The sequence below is a fragment of the Symphalangus syndactylus genome, chromosome 19, assembly GCF_028878055.3.
Source record: "Symphalangus syndactylus isolate Jambi chromosome 19, NHGRI_mSymSyn1-v2.1_pri, whole genome shotgun sequence".
NCBI classification, from domain to species: Eukaryota; Metazoa; Chordata; class Mammalia; order Primates; family Hylobatidae; genus Symphalangus; species Symphalangus syndactylus.
This window is the reverse complement of record NC_072434.2, coordinates 60,809,704-60,822,899: the sequence shown is the minus strand read 5'-3', so window position 1 is coordinate 60,822,899 and position 13,196 is coordinate 60,809,704. Positions and strand designations below refer to the sequence as shown.

The window sequence follows — 13,196 nt, the reverse complement described above, 5'->3', positions numbered from 1 at the left end:
TATGTGTGTATGTATATGTGTGTATATATGTATTTATATATATATTTAAATACATATACACACACACACACACACACACACAAAGTTGCATGCACTATGTCTTACTGGTGATTTTTTTCAGGGATGACCTCCTCTGGCCCATAGAACAACTGAATTCCATTCACCTGAACACTTAGTAGCTCCTGAGTGCTTTCTTTATGTCTAGCATAGCCTCATGGTCTATGGAAGATACAGAAACAGGATGGTCCTTGTTGCAGGCAGTGTTATGTTTTATAATATTGCAGAGATGAGAATTGCACATAAAGGGAAAAGAATGAAAAGCAGTTGAGTACAGCCTATAATGTCCACTACACTGAGACTTAGATCCCAAACTCCACTATCTGCTAGCTGTAAACCACAGTACGAGAGAGTAACATCATATACCAAGTGTTAGGCAGGAAATGCTCTGGGAGATCAACTCTCAAACTGAAGATGCTTCATGGATAAGATTAAATTTTGTGGTCTTGGGAGTTAAATACAAATATGTGCCAAGACCTTATTAAATATGGAAAACCCTCAATAAGAACAAATAAACAGACAAGCTAAAGCATTTAAAAAAAAACTATGTTTCTATGCTTTAAATCCTGGAAGGCCAATTTACATGAAGGTTATCTTATGGAGGATAACATTTATCAAAATATTTAAATTACAGTGAGCAAATATATTTTCATAAAACTCCAGAAGAGCCTTTCTAAATTAATAGTTTAAAGTACAGTGTTTTCCCACTGTCCTCATGGTTTATTTTCTCATATGACTAAAAAATAAGCAATATGTAAATGAAAGGATAATTGTTTTATCTTCATTTTCATCTGTTTCAGAATTAGTACTATATTTTTATTAGATAGTAAATTATATACTAGAGTCTTTTATATTACATCTTCTAGTTCCTATATGATAAGCACTAGAAGCAGTGTTCTTAAGTGTAAAAGATATTTTTTAGTGGATATGTGATCCAGGAGGAAGTTGGTTACTTCCCACCATATCCTTCAAACTCATGTTCTAAACTTTCACCCTTAAAGTAAAATGTTTATGAATATACTGAAACACCCTTGTTAATAGCTTTTTGAATGAGGCACCTTAATTTAAATATGCTTGAATTGAAGGTACCCGGATTGCAATGATTAAACCTCTGATCTTTTAAAATACAACTTTCAGGGGTATGAGCCTAATGATCATTTAGTCTCCTGAAACAGTTCTATTGGAATTCCCTTGTGGAATACCCTATGTCATCCCTTCATAAACAGCTTCATTTTAAAACACAAAATTTAAAGTATATGATGAATCCATGAACTCTGTTCTTTATTTAATCTTCTAGGCTCTATTTTTATCACACTAAAAAGCTTCCGAAAAAGAGGCAAGCGTATGGCCCCAAGCTTTAAATGGCACAGGGCTCTTTGCACATGGGCCCTCCCTGACGTGGCTTTCATTTTGACAGTCCAGTACTGGTGCACTCTCCTATTTTTCCAAAGATTTTTTTCTTGCAATGTCAAATAGAATAGCCAGAATAATTTTTTTTTTTTTCTTTTTTGAGACAGAGTCTCGCTCTGTCACCCAGGCTGGAGTGCAGTGGCGCGTTCTGGGCTCACTGCAAGCTCCGCCTCCTGGGTTCACGCCATTCTCCTGCCTCAGCCTCTCCGAGTAGCTGGGACTACAGGCGCCCGCCACCACGCCCGGCTAATTTTTTTGTATTTTTAGTAGAGACGGGGTTTCACCGTGGTCTCGATCTCCTGACCTCGTGATCCGCCCGCCTTGGCCTCCCAAAGTGCTGGGATTACAAGCGTGAGCCACCGTGCCCGGCCAGCCATAATAATTTTTAAAACAGTACTTCTGTGTCCCATTTTTGAATGTGTATGTGTATATTCAAAGTGGCCTCCCAAAATCTAAATCCTTGGCTCTTAGAATTCCAAGAGAAGGCTTCATTAGATACACCAAGAAATGTCCCGCCTGATCTTTTCAAGCAAACAAGGACATCATCCACAGAGCAATCTGGGCAAGTGTTCAGACCTTCTGGCCACTGGACCACGTTTTCAGGGCATCAGGGCCACTATGACTCTTTATGATCTGACACCTTTGAAGGAAGTCATCAGGAAAATGAACTGGTGTTTTTGTGTTTCACTTATTCCCACAGTCCCTGTGTAGGAGACTGTGTTCAACGTTTTTGTTTAAAAGATATCTAGGCCAGACGCAGTGGCTCATGCCTGTGATCCCAGCACTTTGGGAAGCTGAGGTGGGCAGATCACAAGGTCAGGAGTTCGAGACCAGCCTGGCCAACATGGTGAAATCTTGTCTGTACTAAAAACACTATTTTTAGTATTTTTACTATTTGAGAGGCTGAGGCAGGAGAATTGCTTGAACCCAGGAGGCCGAGGTTGCAGTGAGCCAAGATCGTGCCACTGCACTCCAGCCTGGGCAACAGAGCAAAACTCCATCTTAAAATAAAGAAATGGAAGTTCTATTACTTATCCAGTGTTCTATACTCCTCACCATCACAGAAGACTGTCAGACAAATCCTTCCTCCTATAATTTAAGTCTATCTCCCTTTGTTCAGAGCAGCATGACTTCTCCATAATAGCACAAAGGGGCTTCAGGGTCCAACAAATTATTGACAATTCAATCTGATTTGGAAAATAGTCATTGAGTACTATATTCAATATGTCAATATTGAATACCAAACTTAACTATGTTGTTGAAGTCCACTGTGATACTTGGCCCTTGAGCAGAGCAGAGACTGTGAGGAAAAATGAGTGATTTGTTCTGAGGCACAGGCTATTACTGTTGGGCATTTTGAGTTTTTAAGCTTCTTGCAGCTGCGTTTCTGCTACCCATGTTTAGAAGACCCCATTTGATTTTTGTTTTCGTATAAACTCAATGGGTCCAAGTGAAGTTTTGTTACCTGGATATATTGTGTGGTGGTGAAATCTGGGCTTTTAGTGTAACCGTTGCCCAAATAACATATATCGTACCCATCAAGTCATTTCTCATCCTTCACCCCACTCCCTCCCTCCCTCCCACCCTTCTGAGTCTCTAGTGTCTATTATTCTACACCCTATGTCCACATGTATACATTATGTAGTCCTACTTATAAGTGAGAACATGCAGTATTTGACTTTCTGTGTCTGAGTTATTTAATGAGGATAATGGCCTCTAGTTCCATCCATGTTGCTGCAAAAGACATGATTTCATTCTTTTTTATGGCTGAGTAGTATTCTACAGTGTGTGTGTATGTGTGTGTGTATATATATCACATTCTATATATATTCATATATATAATTACATTTCTGTGGTATGTAAAATTATTCCTATTTAGTAAACATGGAAAATGGAAATGGAAATTAGGATATATATATATTATTAGGAGATTATAAATGTATATCTCTTTATGCAATCATCCACTGATGAACACTTAGGTTGATTCAATATCTTTGCTATTGTGAATAGTTCTGTAATAAACCTACAAATGCAGGTATCTTTTTTAATATAATGATTTATTTTCCTTTGGGTAGATGCCCAGTAGTGAGACTGCTGGATTGAATGGTAATTCTACTTTCAGTTCTTTGAGAGATCTCTATATTGTTGTCCATAGGGGTTGTAGAAGACTCCATTTTAAATCGTTTTCCAAGTACTTTCCTAGATCTACTTACTATTTACCTAATTTATGCACCAGCAAAACAACTTTACTGTCTTCTTTCCTTTCTGTGCCTGCTGTAGGAAATTTTTCAAGTTTTTGTTTATTGGCCAGTCTGGCTAAAATTCTTCAGGGCAAAGGAACTACAGTGCCTTCTCCGTTAATGAGGCACAGAGTCCATCCCCACAATTGTAGGATTGCAATTCAATCCACAGACTCACAAGAGGTACAGCTAATGCATTAGTCCCTTGTTTATTAAGATCTCATCTCTGCCCAAGGGGCCATCAATAAATTGCCCATGTTATGGTGCCATCACTAGCTTGCCCCAAGGTCCCCCCAGAGTTGTTTATAGACAGGTGGATGTTGCTGAGAGCTCCACATAAAACAGGTGCAATGGAGGCATGAATTCTGCTTGTGGTGGCAGTGGATGGAGAATTGGCAGTGGGGGCCCTCCATGGGGGTGAGAAGCGTATGTGTTGGCAGGAACAGCAGCAGCGGCAGCAGCAGCAGAGGCAGCAGGAGCAGAGAAATGGAAAGAGTGTGGGTTTTAATGCATCACTAGCTGCTCTCCCAACCTCATGAAAACTTTCACCTCCCACTCATCTCTATGTAGGTCTTTCTAAGGAAGAAAGAGGGAGATCAAGATTCTTGGGGTCTCTTTAGACCAATACCTTCCATTATTGAAAACAGCTTTAATTAGAAGGCCTTAAACTCCCTTCCCAATTAGCTCTGTGATGAATTGTGCGGTGTCAGGAAAGAAACTGTATTTAGCCTTGCTTGGCATGCAGGAGTTCCATGGTGGTATTTACAGGGAACACTCCTGGCAAGGTTGGCAATATTGCTACCACCATTTGGGTTTGTTTGCTTTTTCTCACTGGCACCTGCCATTGTGCTGGCAGAAATAAATCTGAGAATTTGGGATTTTAAAGAAAAAGGTGGTTTACCTATTATCTGTGCCCTAACTATATCCTTGCTTGTTCCACGGGGTTATAAAATATCAAGCCCAGATCATGCATTTGCCCAGTATCCTGAAAGATAAATGGTACTTCACTCTGTGTAGAATCAAGCATAAGGTGCTGAGAAATAAGCAAATTATATGGGTCACTAAAAATTGGCTTCCAATCTGGGAATAAAATCCAGAATTACTAACTCTAGTTTCTAGATTCTAGTTGCCAGGCTTCCTTTCCCAATGTCAAGGAGGAGGTAGTCAAAATTTCCTCAAGGGTTTGTTTCCTATATCTTTACCATTAAGTAGATATGTGGCAAAAATAATAACAATAATAATAAAATAGATATTTCACAATTGCCATGTTATGAAAGTGTGTGAGTAAATTGATAAATTTATTTTTAATCCCATTTTCATTTTGGCTTAGATAACATAAAATATTACTGCTCTTTACATATGATCTTAAATTAGTTTCAGCTCTTTTTAATTTGATAATTCTTAGCCTTTTCTCCCGAGACGCATTTATTAGACAACAGAAATACTCTGGGAGATGTCGCTTTCTAAAAGGACTCCTTTGGTGACTATCTTTGTAATGTGAAGAAAAATTCAGTAATAAAAATAATTGTCATACTTCCTGTATCAGTTCTATAAACTGAGATTTTCACATTTTATAATAAGAAATAACTGTCATTCTTTTACATAAAAGATACAAAATATGGGTGAGTAAATATCACACAAAACAATGAATATTTGTTGGCATAACCCTTTTTTTTTTCTTTTTTTTAAAGAGACAGGGTCTTACTCTGTCACACAGGCTGCAGTGCAGTGGCACCATCATAGCTCACTGCTGCACTCAAGTGATCCTCCCTCCTCAGCCTCCCAAGTAGCTGGGACTACAGGTGCATGCCACCATGCCCTGCTAATTTTTTTAATTTTTTGCAGAGATTGTATCTTACTAAATTTCCCCAGCTTGTCTCAAATTCCCAGCCTCAAGAGATCCTCCCGCTGCGGCATCCCAAAGTGTTGGAATTACAGGCTTGAGCCACTGACCATGGCAAAACTTTTCAGTTGTGATGATATTTTTGGTTTAATATTAACTTTTCATTTACTTGCCTTACATAATATTTAGCCCTTTTGTCTAATTTGGGCTAGACAAATACAAATAACATATTTGTCTAAAAGTCATAAATACATATCAAGAATCTACCTTTTGAACAACATTATTGGGCATGAAAACCATGTAAGTCTTTTTGAATTTTATATAATTACGCCTTTGAAAGAGCCATATTTTTCTCCAACCACTTTATCCCAGCAAGCTCCATCAGGACTCCCCTGCTCACCCATCAGTAACATCTAAGGCAGGTCCCATGATTTTCCAGTCACTTTTCAGTGACAAGGATGAACGCAACTGGTGATTGAGACTCATTTCAGGTGTTTTTTAAAAACTTCAGTCGAGGCCGGGGGCGGTGGCTCATGCCTGTAATCTAGCACTTTGGGAGGCCAAGGCGGGTGGATTACATGAGGTCAGGCGTTCAAGACCAGCCTGGCCAACATGGTGAAATCCTGTCTCTAGTAAAAATACAAAAATTAGCCAAGCGTGGTGGCTGGTGCCTGTAATTCTATCTACTCCAGAGGCTGAGGCAGGGGAATTGCTTGGACCCGGGAGGCGGAGGCTGCAGAGCCGAGATTGCACCATTGCATTCCAGCCTGGGTGACAGAGCAAGACCCTGTCTCAAACAACAACAACAAAAACTCCAGTCTAAATTAAAACCTGATTTGTGCTTAAGGATCTACAGTGAGGAAAGAGGGCACGGTCATTTTCCTCTTTCTTCAGTTCCCTCTTCTTCTCTTATTTATTTCCCCAGGATCACGGCATGAAAAGAAAGAATTAGACGAAAAGGAACAGAGCTTTACTCAATAATATTGCTCTAATTAATCTTCTATTAATTTTGAGGGGGCAGATGCCTCATGGGATTTTCTCTGTGGGTTATATAGGGGTCCCCATACGAAATTCCATGCCTCATAGTCCACTGATGCAGGCAATACACTCTCTGGCTAATTTCATACTATTTGTTATTGTCCAAGAGGTCCACCCTACAATCTTTTTTGCCTCTGGGGGCCCTTCTCCCAAGCAGGCAGCCAATATCAAGTCCTATCACGTTGGCAAAACTCATTCCTTTCTTGGCACCCAATATCAAGTCCTATCACGTTGGCAAAACTCATTCCTTTCTTGGCACCCACTAGGACTGCAGAAAACTTTGGTTCCACCCAATAATGAAAGTGCAGCTTGTCCAGTACTATATTCGCTGCTTGACCTATCATGCTGGATGAGACCTAGCCAGTCTCCCAACTTTGGAATTCATTGACTAAGACACAGGTATTAGCCTCTGTGTTAGCCTATTATCCCAAAACTATGGGATCACTTAAGGATTTCATAAGACCGTTCCCACTCTAGTCACTGCATTAAAATTGTCCTATGAGTTTCATCAGTGCAGCGGGAAGCCTCTTGCCAAGACCAGACTGTTCATCTCACTTTTCTTGCAACACCCCCAATTTCTTCAAGAGCTTATCTTGGATATTCCTTGCATGCCTTGAAAGGGGAGTGTGGAGAAATCCCATTCCCTCCCTGAAGTGGGACAGATATAACCAAAGCCTCTTTCTTCTCCACTGAATCCCCTTCTTTAATTTTTTTTTATGAACTTGGATCTTCTCATATAGGTTGTCTACATAGATCTTCATAGGAAGATGGAGCTTGAAGTCTGTTTTTTCCATAAGTCATGCAGTGATATGTCTAGCTGTTCCAGTAGAGTTACTTACCACCTATTTTTCTAAAGTATACTCATTATTCTCCAATACAGTTCTGTTTCACATCCTATTATATAACTAAATGGCCCTATCATCTTTCTAGTTGCGTGAGCCAGATCATTTTTCAGTCCTCTCTCTTCCTTACTTCCATATCAATTCTTCACTAAGTGCTATTGATTCTATTTCCAAACCATATCTTAAATCCTTCCACTTGAAGACAACATTAGGATCTTCACACATGTTAATCCCTCCTCCTGGAATGATGGCTCATTCTCCTATAATTCATCTGTCCTCATTCTTACTCATCAAGTCTGAACTAAAATGTTACTTATCTCATAGGGCTGCTGCAATGACTAATAAATTAATGCATATGCAAAGTACTGTAAAGGGCAATATAAATAGACTATAAACCTTTAGCAGTCCTTCTATTTGAAAAAACAGAGACTGGAATAAATTAGCAAATGTAGATAAGGTTCTGGTTTGTCTAGGCAACTGTACTAATTTGGTCATGAGTGAAAAACCTTATGTTTTATACATTCTAAGTGTTCCTCACCTTGCAATAAAATTCTGAGCTTGCAAATTTACATGTTTCCTGATACCACATTGTTCATTTCCATGTAATTTGCCAAATACTGGATTAGGTTCTATTTCCTTTCTAAACTGTCTGAAGTAAGAACATGCTTTTTTTTTTTTTTTTTTGTCTCCTGAGGTTTATTACGGTCTTATCCCTGGCCCCCCTGCCCCAACAACATCACATACCTGCCAGTCTAAGAGCCCTCCTCAGGAGATTTCCACCCTATATATGTAGTTCTGTTTACCTGCCATGACACTCTTAGGACCCTACCCTTTCCCTTAGATCTGGGATTATATCAGCAGAACATGATGAGGTATTTTAGTCTCACACACACACACACACACACACTCTCACGCTTCTCAAATCATACAAATGGATTCTGCCAAATTGGCATTTACCTACTTCCCCTATGCCAAATAGTAGTTTATCAGTACATGAGGGACAGTTAGTTAGTGGGGAGACTGTTTGACCTGTGAGTCAAGTATGTTGCTATTTTCTGGCCTTTAACCAACTTATAAGGAAACCCTCTTTAGACACCTAAGACTCCCGTGGAGCCTTGTCAAAAATGTCTGTGAAAGTAAAATGAACTAGTCCACATACTAACAGGCCCAGGCCATAAATTCAGAATATATGCCATTTAGCAGAGACGGCAAGCTGTAAATGGCAGTGAAGGACAGAAGTTAATTGAACTACTCTGCTCTTGTCACAAATGGAAAGTAGCCACTACCTGAGACAAGATGGCTGCCCCTGAAGTACCCTATTACAGCCAAGAGATCATATCCTTAGCTCTGCAAGGGCTTATGGGTGAGGGGGAAATCATACACAGATGACCAATTTTTTTATGGTTCACAGCCGATCAAAGTGAAATTCAGCAGCTGTTCAGGACAAGTGACCACTGTAACGGCTGTAATATAACCTACTAAATAGAGAGGGAATTGCATTAGAGCAAGAGGTTAGCTGTGATTATCGGCAGGTGAGTGCTTTATTGAAGTTGAAAGACCATTAACATTGATAGAGTAATTATTTCAACTTGAAAGTAATTACCTTGATGGGTGATAACTTCTCTAGTGTTCCCAGATTTGATTGGGCCAAACAATTGTGAGCTCCTGAAGCCTAGAAAAATATTACAACAATACTGTGGTTTTTAAATTACTGAAACCACTGTTGGAATATTCTAATTATGCCAAACAGTGAAAAGATTTTGCCTTACACAAGCTAGTGACCTCTCATGTAGAGAGAGACATTTTCTTTTTAATCCAAATGCAATGACCCACACCCACCACCTGTGAATACATATGTGATGGGTTTGCAAATGAATCTTTTTATCTCGATATAATTTTTAAGGTGAAACCTCTTATTAGTGCTGTGCCTGGGTAATACTAAGCTAGAACTGCCAACATTTTTGATCATATCTATGGACTGGAAGGCTCCAGAATGGCAACTATCTTCTATCTTTGTCACAGAGGGTTTAAATTTGTATAAATTAAATATTTTGATAATGACTACACATAAATTAGAATTTCTGGATGCCACGTACTTTGGATCCCAAATTTCAGATATTATCTAGTTACATAATTCAGTTGTTTAAATAACTTTCTCGCCTGTTGTTATGCAACTCCACTACAAACACTCCATTGTCAGGGTATTTTCCGTTTATCTACACTGGACATCAGCAAACAAAATTAAAGTTGAAAACCTGGGCTATTGCTTCTCTGTAGTCTCATGAATATATGAAAATTGCAAGTTATTTGCAATTGAGGACCAAGACACATCAAATCTAATTCAGTGATCAAGACCAAGAAATACGGGGCTCTTCCATTAATCAGTTTTTCACCATATTTCTCTTTTGAGAATCTACTTCGTCCAGAAGCTATAACAGACACAAACAAATGAGAAATAGTCTTTTCTCTCTGAAGCTCATCGTGTATTCGGAGAAACAGTAAGAAATGAGACAAAATACAGTGTAATAAGCAATCATTTTGTCATGCATGGTATTGATTGTACTTATAAATAGTTACAACAACCTAGGAGAACTCTAGCCCATACTCCTGATTCCAAACCCAGCACTCATTCTATGGAACCATAAACCATTGACAGAACAAACACAGGCATCATGATTTTTAGTCATGTTGTCAGAAAAGATGAATGTGACATCACCTTAAAGTTCCTGGATGATTCTGTAGACCTTTCTATCATCTTGGCAGGGTTTGATCAGATGATCAGCCAATGAATGACTATCTTTTTGGCAGCACTTCCCAGGAGTTTTTTCTAATCAAAATCTCAGACTCTCCTAGGGACAAAACAGGTTTCTACTTGTTGTCTAAGAGCCAATAAGGAATGTTTTACCAAGCAGTTAGTGGGTTTCTTTCATCTCCCCATCTCAGCTCTGAATTCCCCTCCATAGACAAAGTCTTTCAGTCTTTCAGAAATTACCGTAGGGTAGAAATCTCTGCCAAGCCAGAAGACATTTGCCCACTGAAAAGTAATATAACTGGCTTGAATTTGGTAAAAGAGTGAAGGTTTGAGACAAAAACATACCACTTGGGAAAGTGATAAAAATTTATGAATTGAACTGTAAATCTTGCCATTAAGCCAACCAAAGGGTAACAAAATCTGACCAATCTGACAGCACATCAGAGTTCTTAGCACAGCAGGCTCACCATGTGTCATATACAGCCAGGCTAAAGATTGTATTAAGGACCCCCTTAGGTACTCTGAATTTAAAATAAGTGTAATAACTCATTTTTAAACATTTTATATGATACTTGAATTATTAAATATTCACATTACAAAATCAGAGAGTTTTAATCCATTCAAAAGGGTGCGTTGTCTAACACTGAAAGATAATGGTCATGTCTAGATAGTAAAATTACCGTATATTTTTAACGGATGTAAATGTTGCTTTTTGACAAGACACAAGTAATGAATTTTATCATACAATTTCCTATTGGGTGATTATGATACAGAGTTTTATTTTTGCTAAAGCAATTACTAATGTCATGGCTGGATACCTGTGCCCATTAGTGGCTGGTTCTGTGTTTTTTTAGGATGGTTATTGATCTCTTGCTGAGCTGAGATTCAGGTTTTATGCCAGATAGCTTGATTAATGGGTTGGTTTCTATAAGTGGACTGAATGGGGATAGAAAGCAGGGGCAGCCTGCTCTGCCAACCCCAAATCCGTCAAGACGCATAGCTCATTATGAAACAGTTATCAAGGATACATGAAAAATTAATTGGGCTCAGTTTGATTCTGAAAAGAATCGGCTTTCTACTTGGCGGGCCCCCCCCCCACCACCGCCCACTCTTTCCAGATGTTGTGCGCCAGCCCTTAGAGAAACAGCAAAGGGAGATGTATTAATACATTGTATTGATTAGATCAAGACCCCTGACAGTTATTTGTAGAGATACCATCTGGCTGCTGTTCGAATTCCTTCACCAAAAACAGGACGTGACATGTTATTAATCTCAACTCTCTAAGTATAGACAGTTGCCTTTTCTGCTAAACCGCATTTTACCATTCCGTAGGAGATGGAGGCAGACCTGAAGGGTGCAGAAATTAAGGTTATTACACAAATTGAGCCATATGGTCCAAATATTTCAGCAAGAAAATTGCCAGGCAATAAAAATTGCTCCTGCCTTCCTAATGGTGTAAATTACAGTTTAACCATGGCTCTAATGATGTCCTTCTGCCGCGCTTAACTACTGTTACATGAAGGACATTGTTTTAAAAATATAAAAAACAAGTAAATGCCAGCAGCGTGTTTTACAATCTGTTAGTGTGTCATTAAGAACACTGTCAGAATTACATAAACATAATGGCAGGCAACCCAGCATACAAAGGAACTCGTATGGAAATAGAAAGTGTCTTGAAAACTCTCTTCATTATCTCTGGAATGTCAAGAGCACCGTCCCCTCTGGAAGTTTTCCAGGGAGAAAAGACCTGTCCATCTAGTGCTTTATTCTAATTCTCGTGTGTGTCGCAACAGCAGTGTTTTCTAAATCAAGTGTCACAACCCATAGTGAGACTAAGTACACATCTGGTACCACAACCCTGTCCATATACAAAACATGAAGCAGACAAGGTGAGGAGAGAGCTAATGAATTCTAAACAAAATGATAGAAGTTGACCTTTTGAAGTATTTTTGCTTTTGGGGAAAAGAGTTAAGACTCCACTGTCTTCCTTAATGATGACATCAAGAATTAAAAGTATAATTTCTATCCTCAGCAAACTAACCCGGGAACAGAAAACCAAATACCGCATCTTCTCACTTGTAAGTGGGAGCTGAACAATCAGAACACATGGACACAGGGAGGGGAACAACCCACACTGGGGCCTATTAGGAGAGTGAGGGGAGGAAGAGCATCAGGATAAGTAGCTAATGCATGTGGGGCTTAATACCTAGGTGATGGATTAATAGGTGCAGCAAATCACCATGGCACACGTTTACCTATGTAACAAACCCGCACATCCTGCACGTGTATCCCGAAACTTTAAATTAAATTAAATTTTAAAAGTATAATTTCCGCCATCCCTATTTGGGGCACGATATTAAGAGGAAGCTTACTTAAGATAATCAAAGATCTTTGGGAATTACAATAAAGACCATTAATATTTGAGTAAGACTTGAACCCTTCAAATATTTTTAGACCTATTACACCAAAAGCACCTTGGCACTTAAAAATTCCATATAGGTCATATCAATGTTTTATTCTCTAAAATTGCACAATTCTCCAACTTTTTGGTCTTCTAAGATGTTATAAACACAGTTTGTTAAAGTAAAAGTCCAGATAAAAGTTTGTAGAAAAATTTGAAGGAAAAACTACTTTTAATTCCCAGTGGAGAGTTGCCTTATCTTCAAGCCCTTTTTTCTTCTCCATTTCCCCAAAGGGAGAAAGACCAGGATATAATTTGCTTTTTAAATGAAAAGAGAAAAAAGAGAGAGAAAAAACCTAGGAAGTCGAAAAATTATTCTTTTTGCATGCATGCATTAAAATTAATGAGAACCCATTAAGTTATTGTTTCCTCATGGCACGAAGGGCAGGGCTAGCAATCTACTGACTAGAGCATCTTCTGTCTGGAAAGCTCTTCCCCAGGCGTCCCCATGGTTGGCTCCCACACTTTCTTCTGGTCTTAACTGAAAAGTTACTATCACTAAAGCCTTACCTGGCCTACTCAGCTACAATTTCACTCCCCTCTCCCTCACACA

General features: G+C 39.0%; 1 protein-coding gene across 1 annotated transcript in view; it reads left to right on the top strand.

Moving 5' to 3' along the window:
* USH2A (usherin) overlaps positions 1–13,196 on the top strand; it is an 801,829-nt gene that overhangs the window by 690,763 nt on the left and 97,870 nt on the right. The window lies entirely within an intron of this gene.